Genomic DNA, 12,937 nt, shown 5'->3' on the forward strand with positions numbered 1-12,937 from the left:
TGCTTGCTCCTTGGAAAAAAAGATACAACCAACCTAGATAGCATATTAAAAAGCAGAGACATTACTTTCCCAACAAAGGTCCATCTAGTCAAAGCTATGGTTTTTCCAGTAGTCATGTATGGATGTGAGAGTTAGACTGTAAAGAAAGCTAAGTGCCAAAGAATTGATGCTTTTGAACTGTGGTGTTGGAGAAGACTCTTGAGGGTCCCTTGGACTGCAAGGAGATCCAACCAGTCAATCATAAAGGAAATCAGTCCTGAATATTCACTGGAAAGACTGATGCTGAAGCTGAAGCTTCAACATTTTGGCCACCTTATACAAAGAACTGATTCATTGGAAAAGACCCTGATGCTGGGAAAGATTGAAGGCAGGAGGAGAAGGAGACAAAAGAGGAAGAGATGGTTGGATGGCATCAAAGACTCAATGGACATGAGTTTGAGCAAGTTTCGGGAGTTGGTGATGGACAGGGAAGCCTGGCGTGCTACAGCCCATGGGGTCACAAAGAGTCAGACACAGCTGAGCAAACTGAGCTATTACTTGGGCTTCCAGGTGGCTCAAGTGGTAAAGAATCCACCTGCCAATGCAGGAGCCACAGGATACATGGGTTCAACCATTTAAAAGACATTAACTGGGTCCAAATCAAATTGTCTAATCTTTGTGAACCTCATCTTTGTCATCTAGGGACTTCAAACATCTTAATATGAAAAAGCTAAGAAAATTTACAGCAATAATACAAGTAGAAAGACTTATTTCACAAAAACTCCCTGAATAGCTCCTAGGATATGAACTCTACTGTAGGCTTTTTTTACAAGTCTCTTTAATGCTTCCAAAACATTTATTTGGTGGTATTATTACTACATATTGGGTTGGCCAACACAATATTAGTTACATCTCACAAAACTGCACAGTTGATAGAATGAAATTCATTTGTTTTCTTTTTCTTTTTTTTTTTTTTTTTTTACCATCTGAGCCACCAGGGAAGCCCCAGGAATACTGGAGTGGGTTGCTAGTCCCTTCTCTAGGGGATCTTCCCAACCCAGGGACTGAACCTGGGTCTCCTGCATTACATACAGGCAGATTCTTTACCATCTGAGCCACCAGGAAAGCCCCTTAAATTTCTGCTGTATTTTAAATATAGTAAGGAGTTAGTAAATGTTTAATAAAATTGAATAATTATTTTTATTGTTACTGCCATTGCCCTCTGCTTTACAAACTAATATAGCTGATAGCTTCATAATGGATTCATTTCCATAGAAAATCTCCATCACTGTTTATGTAGTCATGTTATTGTTTTAATATTTCCTATGGAATATGTAGAACCCAAGATACATTCCTTACTACCTTTGCATGTTGCTCTTAGCAGAGCTGATGATTCAAAGATGTGGGACATCTGTGAGCTTTGGTATCAAAAAAGGAAAAAGAAACTGAATGTTCCTACCTTTCTTTTATTAGAAAAAATTAGGAATTTAGGAGAATTTCTGATTTTTGTATTTGTGGTTTTATTTTGTGAAAACAAAGGGATAGCACTTAGGAGAATGTGCCATCACATTTTATTTACAGTTGAATATTTACATTTGAATGTTAGATGGCTTTCTCTTTTCAGTAAGAAGGAATGCGCTTTTTGAACTTTCTGGCATCTTGGAGAGTAGAGAGTAGCTTCCTTTAGGCTTTTGCTTATATCACCTGTGAGACTTGAATAGGCAGTGATAAGCTCTTTTCTGATTTCTACAGTAATAAAAATGCCCCTGCTGTCCATTTATTATCCATCCTGGTGGACCTAGTTTGGGGGAAGAGAATATATCCAACAATTAATCACCAGTTGTGCAGAGACATCTATTAATACAAGCAAATGAAGTGCCTGCCTTCTTGGGGAAAAAAAAAATTTTTTTTTCTTTTTTTTTTTTGCATTTTCTGCATTCTAATGGGAAAAAAAGGCAACACCTCTTAGAAACTGGAATTTACTTTGCTCATGAGTTATCCTTAATCATCCTGTTTTGCTTGGACTCAGTATATAGGAATTGCAACATCCTGATGCGTGCATGCATAGTCACTTAATTATGTCTGACTCTTTGCGACCCCATGGGCTATAGCCCACCACTCTCCTCTGTCTGTGGCATTATCCTGGCAAGAATACTGGAGTGGCTTGACATTTACTACTCCAGGCAATCTTCCTGATCCAGGGGTTGCATCTCGTGTGACTTCTGCATTGACAGGCAGATTCTTTACCCTAAACCACCTGAAAAGCCCATAATATCCTGATACTGTGTTTATTTCTCAAGAGGCAGGTCAGGTGGTCTGGTATTCCCATCTCTTTCAGAATTTTCCACAGTTTATTGTGATCCACACAATAAACTGTGTGTGGATTTGACTATGCCAAAGCCCTATAAACAATAAGACTTTGGCATAGTCAATAAACCAGAAATAGATGTTTTTCTAGAACTCTCTTGCTTTTTTGATGATCCAGCAGATGTTGGCAATTTGATCTCTGGTTCCTCTGCCTTTTCTAAAACCAGCTTGAACATCTGGAAGTTCATGGTTCATGTATTGCTGAAGCCTGGCTTGGAGAATTTTGAGCATTACTTTACTAGCATGTGAGATGAGTGCAATTGTGCGGTACTTTGAGCATTCTTTGGCATTGCCTTTCTTTGGGATTGGAGTGAAAACTGACCTTTTCCAGTTCTGTGGCCACTGCTGAGTTTTCCATTCTGAAGGAGATCAGCCCTGGATTTCTTTGGAACGAAAGATGCTAAAGCTGAAACTCCAGTCCTTTGGCCACGTCATGCGAAGAGTTGACTCATTGGAAAAGACTGATGCTGGGAGGGATTGGGGGCAGGAGGAGAAGGGGACGTCAGAGGATGAGATGGCTGGATGGCATCACTGACTCGATGGACGTGAGTCTGAGTGAACTCTGGGAGTTGGTGATGGACAGGGAGGCCTGGCGTGCTGTGATTCATAGGGTCCCAAAGAGTCGGACACGACTGAGCAACTGAACTGAACTGAACTGACTGTGTTCATTTACATCAACAACTTCTGTTTGCATTCTTACGAGCTAATTTAAATAAAGGCTGCTTGGGGGACAGTATCTATTGCTGCATAACAAGTTGCCAGAAACTTAGGGACTTAAGCATTTTATCTCACCTAGTTTCTTTGTATTAGGAAGTCAGGGAAGTCCTAGGGGGGCAGCTGGGCTTCAGGATGTTTCATGAGGTTGCAGCCCAGATTTCTTCCTGTGCTGTAAGTGGTTCACAGGAAGGCTTGACTGGAATTGGAAGATCTTCTGCCAAGATGGTTTCTTCACAAGCCTGGCAAACTTGATCTGATTTTTGTCAGGAAGCCAGTCATGTACAGATGTGAGAGTTGGACCATAAAGAAGGCTGAGCACAGAAGAACTGATGCTTTCGAACTCTGGTCCTGGAGAGGACTCTTAAGAATCCCTTGGACTGCAAGGAGGTCATACCGGTCAATCCTAAAGGAAATCAACCCTGAATGTTCATTGGAAGGACTGATACAGAAGCTGAAGCTTCAATACTTTGGCCATCTGATGCGAAGAGCTGACTCACTGGAAAAGACCCTCATGCTGGGAGAGATAGAAGGCAAAAGGAGAAGGGAGCAGCAGAGGATGAGATGGTTAGATAACATCTGGACTCAATGGACATGAATCTGAGCAAACTCTGGGAGACAGTGAAGGACAGGGAAGCCTGGCGTGCTGCAGTCCATGGGGTCACAGAGTTGGACACTACTTGACATATGGCAAAACCAATACAATATTGTAAAGTTAAAAAATAAAATAAAAACCAAAAAAACAAATGTCAATTTTAGAAACTACTTTTCAAGTACCCACTTCCCAATTCCAAAAGACTTGCTTAAAAGCAAAGCTAAAAAGAGTGATGAGGTTTTAAAGAAAAGAAGATGGATGGGGAAAGAAATTTTGAATTAGATCAATAAGAATCCCTTTGCCAGCCAAACTACATATAGCTAGCTTCTAAATCCAAGGTGGAAATCAGGGTGATTAGTCTGTTTTGCCTCTTCTCATGTAGCTCTGAATTCACCACCCAGTTCTCTTCCAGCCCTCTCTCCCAGCAGGGTGGACCCTTCCTTGCTTTTTGGACAATGTCACAATCCATGGACATGCTCTTTTACCAAAGGGGTGTTAGCTTCAAATCTATGTCTGTCTTGTAGCTTCTTGAGGAGGTAGGTAGGTCTTGTTGAAGCCAGAAGGCTCTAACCCATCTGATAGAAGATGATGAAGCAGGAATTCTATGGTATCTAGTTGGCTTAATGCCTGTTCATTTTCATTAGAAAATATTTTAATGTGAGTGCTACTCTTTTCTTTAAAACTTAGAAGCATGCACTAATGCACCTCTGCACTTGGAGCTGTAACACCACGGAAAAAAGTAACCTGAAAATGAAGGGCACTTTTACAACAGCTATTGACTTATATGAAGTACTCGACTAGTAACCAGATTTGGAAGCAATGCCTCCACGCAGGGGTGTAGAAGCTGAACAGGGAGAACCCAGTGCTCTCTGGAAGAGGGAAGTTTGGACTAATTTTCCAAGGCTGTGTTTGGAATGTGTATATTTCTGATAGCTTGCCTCAGATTTGGGGTCCACCAGATAGTTCTATACTGTTTCTAATTTGATACTTTGTTTTATGTCATAGCTAAGACTTTAAGGACTATCAACTTTTGGGGGGTGGTATTTCCTATTCATAATAAAAGTAGTTGGGTGTTTTGGTATATTTTTAAAAAGTATCATTAGTGGAACATGGTCTTGTTACTAAAGTCAACCTTGCTATAAATAAACGCAGAAACGTCTGCAAAAGGCATAGTCTGAATGTGGCAGACATAAGAATTGCGTCAATTCCCATCTTGTGGCCAAGATTTCTTTCTTTGGCTTTCTTTATAACTAATGTCATGGCAGAGTTTCACATTCTCACAATATTAGGCAAGTGAATGGTCAAAAGAACTGGTGCCAAGCCACCCTGTTTCTTAGGTTAGACAGTGGCTGTCATTTGTACTCACCAAGGAAGAATCTTAGGTTAGCCAGTGGCTGTCGTTTGTACTCAGCAAGGAAGAATGCGGCATGTTTTTGTTTTTATTTTTTAAAGACCGAAAACCCCAAGTTCTCCCCTTCCGCTTCATTTTTAGACCCTGGCTTTAGGCAATTTTCCAAATGTCTAACTGCTAAACTGCTTTCAAGAAATTACTGTGGTATTTCAGAGAACTTTGGTCAGGAGAAAAAGAAGGCACAACATCTTTCCTAGAACACCATGGGCCCATCAAATGACCTTTTAGAGAAACAACGAAAATTCCTCTTTCAAAGGCGCACTAGTTGAAACCAAACCAATCTACCCCACAAGCATTGCAGTCAGATGACCAGAGGGGAGTGCCCACAAGGGGAGGAAAAACTCTTTTTGGAAAAACCATTTGAAGCTAAAAGCTGGTGTATTTTTCTCTTTGATTAAAAGTTAAAATGGGAATGATTTAGCATGTCTAAGTTAAAAGTTGGCCAGGATTCTAAGAACACTGTGGACCTTTTTAGGTGCCTGCATAGCTCCTCCTAGAATACCTGTCTGGTGCGCCGCCCTTCCTTGAGACTACCTCACGCTGCTCCCAGTTGTGGACTCCAGCCCGAGAAGGTGAGTCAGCCCTTCCAGTGGCTTTTTAAAGAATAATTCTCAAAGTTTTGAGAGACTTTCAGAGCTTGTGTTCACTAACAAATCATTTGTAAACCCTTTATTTAAATAAGTACAAAGCGTGGTTAGCAATAGTATCTTTTGTCTCACTGCCTTATAAATTCTAGATTCAAACTTGGAGTCTGAGGCAAAATTTTGCAAACTGGTGTATCACCATTCTTGGGCTTCCTGAGCACTATACTATTAATGCTTTAAACTTGGCAATTTCTTTTAAAACAGAGAAGTAATTTCTAACAGTCAAAGATTAGAAGATCTTGGTAAGTCTGAAATATATCCTATAGTCTGAGTTTCCATCTGAATGTAATAGTATCAATAATTGGCTTCATTAAATAACGGGGCACAAAAGCCCCTGAGGTGGGAATATAGAACTATTTTCCACTTGCTTTTTGTATGTTCAATGTGTATGGTCTCTTGTCTCTTGAACATTAAGGTGACTTATTGGTCTCAAGAGGGGAAATAATTTGACCTTGTTTGTAGTCAGTGAATCACTTACAAATAAACTGTTCACATGTTACAGGTGAATAAACTCTTTAAGGGCACCAGCCAGCATGCTGTCATATAAATTCCTCAGTCCCTCATTTACAAAAGTTATGTGCTTGCATTTTTGCCTAGATGATGAGTTTTGAAGGTCTCCTATAAATTAATTTCCCCTTAGAGCCTTCTAGTAATTGCTAGGCTGTGGAAGGAGTGGATTTCTAAGACCACAAGTTCACATCCGCATCGGTTCAGTTCTCTTGTGGACTCTACTGCTTTGCTCTGGCATTAGCAAAAACCATGACTAGAAGGCTCCAAGAGTTGAGAATGAAGGATAGTCTGGTTGTAATAAGGTAAATTCATTATATTCATGTGAGCACTGAAAAATCCTAGTTGAGCCCTGCAATTTGTAATATAGTCAAAAGAAAAAAACCAAGAGACACAGATGTGAAGAACAGACTTTTGGACTCTGTGGGAGAAGGCAAGGGTGGGATGATTGAGAGAATAGCATTGAAACATGTATATTATCATATGTGAAATAGATTGCCAGTCCAGGTTCGATGCATGAGACAGGGTACTCAGGGCTGGTGCACTGGGATGACCCTGAGGGATGGGATGGGGAGGGAGGTGGGAGGGAGGGTCAGGATGGGGAACACATGTACACCCATGGCTGATTCATGTGAATGTATGGCAAAACCACCACAATATTGTAAAGTAATTAGCCTCCAATTAAAATTTAAGAAAATAAAAATAAAGCATATGCAGTGGGCATGATCAAAAACATAAAAAAGAAAAAATAATAAAGAAAAAAAGCATAAGGAAGAATTGTATTGTATTATGTAGCTCCATTGACTAACGTTCTCTCCATGATTGTATCATCACTTAAATTTTAGTTTTAGCTCCTATTACTGATGAAACTGTTCTACAGGTCTTTCTCTTACACATTCATTATTTTCTATACAGGAGGATTGATGTTTAAGTTACACCATGAAGGAACTGTGCTTCAGGTTTAACTTTTAAGGATTGTATACATTTGGATTTGAATGCTTCAATTATTTTGTTTCTCTTGGAACACTCGTACTTATTTACTAATACAAATAGGACAGCAATGTCTGAGTTGCTTGGAGTTTACTGCTGAAGAGTTTTCATTTTTCACTGTTTCTTCTCAAATGCTCAGTAACATCTTTGATTCTTGACTTCAAGAGCAAAGAGACCCCTTTAGCATTTAGCATACTGCTCTGTTTTTCTTTTTTAAATAAAGCTTTGTTTGAACTAACAAAACTTTTTTGCCCATGCCGAATACTGAGCCAGCTTACTCACATGAACAGCATTTGTGAGTTCCCTAGCCTTCTCAAATGAAGCATGTCATTTTAGTCATGTTAACTTTGATGAGCAGCAAAACCAACTTTGAAATTCTTAGTATTGCTTTATTGTAAAACTACCTCTTTTTTTTTTAATGCAGCGACTTTAAATTTTTACTGACTTAAAAATCAGAATAACTCTACTAAATCACATTTCTCCATCACAATGCAATTTCTCCTAAGCCATTATTCTCTTAGAGAATGAGGATAGAGAATAATTCACAGTGTTATTTATCAAAAGGCATCTTTGTTAGTTTTATAAAGTTGAGGCTGTGTGAGAGCTAACTATAAAATAAAGTCCATGTTTTGTGTAAAAGATTAGGTAAAACCAAGTTTAGATTTTACAGATTGCTTATTTATGCTTCTCTTTCTGTTCTAAATAGCACTGTAGTATTCCCCCACCCTCCTTCCCTGGTGCTTTCCTGTAAAAAGCATTAGTGAGGGGAAAATAATGGTAAACAAGGCTTAGCTCTATAATCTTCTTTCAAAACTGCCTTGCAAGTAATTTCCCATAGTTTCTGTAATGCAGCATATGGTGGTAATACGCCCTGTGCCTCTGGTAATGGGGAGCAGTTTCAGAGTACTCTCGGCATTTTATATTTGAAGCTTTGTATGTACCTTTTCAGGTTAGGTGTCCTATCCCCTGTAGATTTAATGGAATTTATTTCTTTATGCTTGTTCTTAGTTTTAAGGGTTTAGATGGGGGCATTTTTGTTAAAACTTGTAAAGAGGTGTTTTTTGTTGTTATAGATTGATCCAAACAGGCTTCAGGAGGCTTGAAATGGTCTTGTGGAGAAAGCAACTTGATAGAAGAAGGGGGAATATTTTCTGTAATTTAAGTTGTCATAGTAACCTGCATCAAGGCCTGGAATCCAGGCCTGAAGAATTTCAGTGACAATAAACATTCCAGTTGCATTCATCATCATCTTTTTTTTCTAGGAGAAAGGAGCCATCTATTGTGACCTAATTATTTCATTTCTGTTTTTAGAAAACGGTTAGCAGTTTGCATTTTTTAGCACTTTTGAAATTTCCCTGGTAGGGTAAAAATGAAAAATGTAGCTGTTTGTATTAGAAGTTGATATTTTTCTGATAATGTATCTCAAGCTATTTCAGATGGCAAGACAGATTCAGTATAATGGTTACTTAATGAAATATGAAAGAAACAGGATTTGCTGAGGGTTTGAAGAGATTGCCACACACATTTATTAATGTGCAAGTCTTAAACAGTATTAGAATCTGGTTTTCATGAAGCTGTGATTTTGGGATGTTATGAATTTCCTAATATCAGATTGTTAATATTTTATGGCATCTTGAACTGTGGTCTTAAACATGAATATATGTTAATAAAGAGGATAAAGGTCATTTTTATTAGCAGAATAGGTTTACTTTGAGAAATTTGTATCTAGATATTATGTTTAGATCTGTTATCTTTTACAAGGAACAGCACGATATTTCTAAAGAGAAAGTTTTTTTTAGGGTTTGCTTCTTTCTTGCCTTCTGCAAGATACTCATTGCTAACCAAGATTATTTGGAGTTAAAAGTGTTCTGAAGCAAGAAATTTTAGAAATAGTGAGGTAAGGACATGTGTTCCATTCAATTTAGGAAACATGGAAAATAAATTGGAAGTTTATGGCTAGTCTCATTTCACAAATATATACACAACGAGCAGTGATGGGATGTAACTGTAGTTATCTAAATGAAAAGCTTTTGTATATACTCCTCCACATATGTTTGAGAATTTTAAATGGATGATTTTTTAAAAAACATAAATCAGTAAAATTGGAATTTTAAAACATAGAAAGGTAGATTGAGAAAACCTAGTCAATAATTTACTGGGAAAATGTGAAGCAAAATAAAATCACCCCCTATCTCACTGTTGAGAGATATTTCAGCTCTTTCTGTTGTCTGGGAAGTAGCTATAATTTTATAAACAAAATTGGAATCAAGCTGTTAATAGCCAAAATACCAATAATGGTGAAACACAGGATTTTTTTCTCCTATTAGAATAAGCAACAAACTAGCTGTCAACACTACTGCCTAAAATATCTTTGAAATACCTAATCAGTATATTAAGAAAAAAGAGCAAGAGAGAAAACGGTTGGAAAGGAGGATAAAATTATTTGTAGATAATGAAAAAAAATCACAAAGACAATCAACTAAAACCAATAGACTGTAGTAAGGTTCCAATGCAAATAATGGAAATATCATGATCTATATAGTAATAATAACCTGTTCCAAAATGTGAGAAAAAAGGAACCCATTCATAGTAGCAAAAAAATTTGTGCTGAGGATTAAACTTTGTGAGAACTGCAAGTAGCATGTAGGAAGGAAACCATTAACCTTCTTTCAGGATGCAGAGACTCCCTATGGAAGACAATTCATTTTCCATCCAATAATTATTTTCCATCTCTTTACATAGATTTGTAAGTTTAATATAATCTAATCAAAATATCAGCAGGAATTTTTTTACAGGTCAGTGATTCTGAATTTCATATTTATAAAATAAATAAGAGCCAAGAAATATTTATACAAAGAATAATAAAGGCGAACTCAGTTCGGTTCAGTCGCTCAGTTGTGTCCGACTCTTTGCAACACCATGAACTGCAGCATGCCAGGCCTCCCTGTCCATCACCAACTGCCAGAGTCTACCCAAACTCATGTCCATTGAGTCAGTGATGCCATCCAACCATCTCATCCTCTGTCATCCCCTTCTCCTCCTGCCCTCAATCTTTCCCAGCATCAGGGTCTTTTCAAATGAGTCAGCTCTTTGCATCAGGTGGCCAAAGTATTGGAGTTTCAGCTTCAACATCAGTCCTTCCAATGAACACTCAGGACTGATCTCCTTTAGGATGGACTGGTTGGATCTCCTTGCAGTCCAAGGGACTCTCAAGAGTCTTCTCCAACACCACAGTTCAAAAGTATCAATTCTTCTGCACTCAGCTTTCTTTACAGTCCAACTCTCACATCCATACATGACTACTGGATAAACCATACCCTTGACTAGACGGACCTTTGTGGACAAAGTAATGTCTCTGCTTTTTAATAGTGATTCAAAAATAGCATGATGTCAAAAATAGCATAAAGTAGAACAATACTTAAAACAGAATAGACAGCCTAGAAGAATGTTATATTGATTAAAAATAACAACTAACAAATATAAAAATGTAGTAATAAATACACTAGAAAAGAATATTCAGAAATAACTGACTTGGGGCTTTTAGGGAAAGATAAACTAAAATACAGATGTAAAGATTTAAAAAGAGAATGATTTATAGATGTAGTTACATTAAAAAAATTAAAATTTGCATATGTCAACTCATAAAAAGTATTCTCTCTCTATGTGCATGTCTGTGTGAATATTATTACATATGTATTTTTAGAATTAATACCCGTATGTAAAGAACTCCTTCAAGTCAGTAAGAAAATAAATGCCCAGTTAAAAATTAGTACGTAGGAACTTCCCTGGTGGTCCAGTAGTTAGGAATTCGCCTGCCAGTGCAGGGGACATGTGTTTGGGTTCGATCCTGGTCTGGGAACTAAGATCCCACATGCCGCTGGGCAGCTAGGCTGCGCACCACAGATGCTGAGCCCAGTACTGCAGCCAAGAGCTCGTGCGCCAAAACGAGGACCCAGCGCTGCCAAAAATAAATAAGTAAATATTTTTGAAAAAATTAGTTTGTAGCTGTTTTTAGTTTTTTAAGAAACCTCCATACTGTTCTCCATAGTCACTATACAGTGTTCATTCCCACAAACAGTGTAGGAGGGTTCCCTTTTCTCCACATCCTCTCAAACATTTACTATAGACTTTCTGATGCTGGCCATACAGACTGGTGTGAGGCAATATCTCATTGTAGTTTTGATTTGCATTTCTCTAATAATCAGCAGTGTAGAGCATCTTTTCTTGTGCCTCTTGACCCCTGTATATCTTTGGAGTTTGAGATTGACATGTAGACATTACTATATTTAAAATAAATAACCAACAAGAACCTCTTGTATAACTCTGCTCAATATTCTGTAACAACTTAAAGAAAACTTAGGTTGTATTAAATAGTTCCTAGTGGAAAGTTTAAACAAAAATATAAACATGTGTAGACCTACAGGTTTGTTCAACTTTAATATCATGTGGTATGAGTGACCTGCATGCAAAATGTAACATAAGCAGACGTATATAATTCCTAATGTTGACACTGGGAGAAATAAGACAGAGCACACTGCTCATGTAATGCAACTAGAAGACAGACTACTCTGTGGCCAGTACTAGAATCTTTTTGTCTACCTATCTACCTGTTTATCTGTAGATAGTTTATTACAGGTTCTCTAAAACAAATATATTTGTATTCAGAAATTTGAAAATAGATTGTTTTTTTTTAAAGTTTGACCATGACTGTGACCATGTCTGAGATTCATCCTATGCCTTATTGAAAATTTTACTATAAAGGCATATTTCTTGAGATGGACTATACACAGAATCAAGTATTGAAGGGATCATCAGTCTCTGGGCAGGGCTGAACAGACTGCATTCCCAGGCTGCAATTCATATTAGACTGTGGCATGTACCTGTGTATCTGGGATTGTGCTTTCCCGAAGTGGGACCCAGCATCCCTGAAAATGATCAAGAGCAGTGGGTCCCTATGTTTAAATCTTCTCGCTTTCCTTCCCCCTTTCCCCGTGCCTGTGGTATCAAGTGTCACAGCGGTCTAAATGTTCCAGGATTGATTGCCAGTGACATTGAATCAAACTTAATAAAATCTTTATAGATTGAGAAAATTAGGGTGTTTATTTTAATTTCATAGATACTTTTATTTATGATTTATTTCGGCCCCATTTCCCCATTGACTCCACTTTGTTTACAATGATTATACCTGAACAAGAAATTTAAGGAATTTTTAGGAAATATACATATTCTAATCTAGTCTTCATAAACAATATTGTCCTAACCAGTCTCCCTTCTGTCCCCAGTTCCTTCTTTTCACAGAGATGCTGTACCTCTCAATGCTGAAGTATTACCTTGTTAATTTACTTGTGCTATCTTTCCTGAATATGACTCTTAATGATGACCTTATATTTTCCAGTAATGCTTATAAATTTGAGGGCACCAGAGCCCCTTTGTGACTAAGGATTAACTTCTATATTGAAAGAAATTGCTAACTTAAAGTAATTCAGTAAGTACAAAATGTATAGAAAGGGATAAAATGCAAAATAAGATTACCTCCTTTCATTTTTCATCTATTAACTAAAAGTAACCACTGTTAACAGTTTCTTGGGTATCTTTGTATGCAAGGAACACGTATTTGTATCTTTCTTTAAATTATGTAACAGTTACTGCATCTGTGCACGCGCACACATGAGTGTTTGTGTGTATTACACAAGATTCTTTACAAGTTGACTCCTGTTATAACCAGAATAA

General features: G+C 37.7%; 1 protein-coding gene across 5 annotated transcripts in view; it reads left to right on the forward strand.

Annotated features, from left to right (window-relative positions):
- RASSF8 (Ras association domain family member 8) overlaps positions 1 to 12,937 on the forward strand; it is a 112,531-nt gene that overhangs the window by 17,382 nt on the left and 82,212 nt on the right. For 4 of the 5 annotated variants that reach the window (XM_055572289.1, XM_055572279.1, XM_055572268.1 and 1 more), the window contains one exon: positions 5,542 to 5,638. The gene's annotated coding sequence lies outside the window, so the exon portion shown is untranslated. Of the gene's footprint in view, positions 1 to 5,541; positions 5,639 to 5,927; positions 5,953 to 12,937 lie in introns of those variants that run through there. The other variant, XM_055572297.1, reaches the window with a different exon arrangement.

This window comes from Bubalus kerabau, chromosome 1 (genome assembly GCF_029407905.1).
Source record: "Bubalus kerabau isolate K-KA32 ecotype Philippines breed swamp buffalo chromosome 1, PCC_UOA_SB_1v2, whole genome shotgun sequence".
Classification (NCBI taxonomy): Eukaryota; Metazoa; Chordata; class Mammalia; order Artiodactyla; family Bovidae; genus Bubalus; species Bubalus kerabau.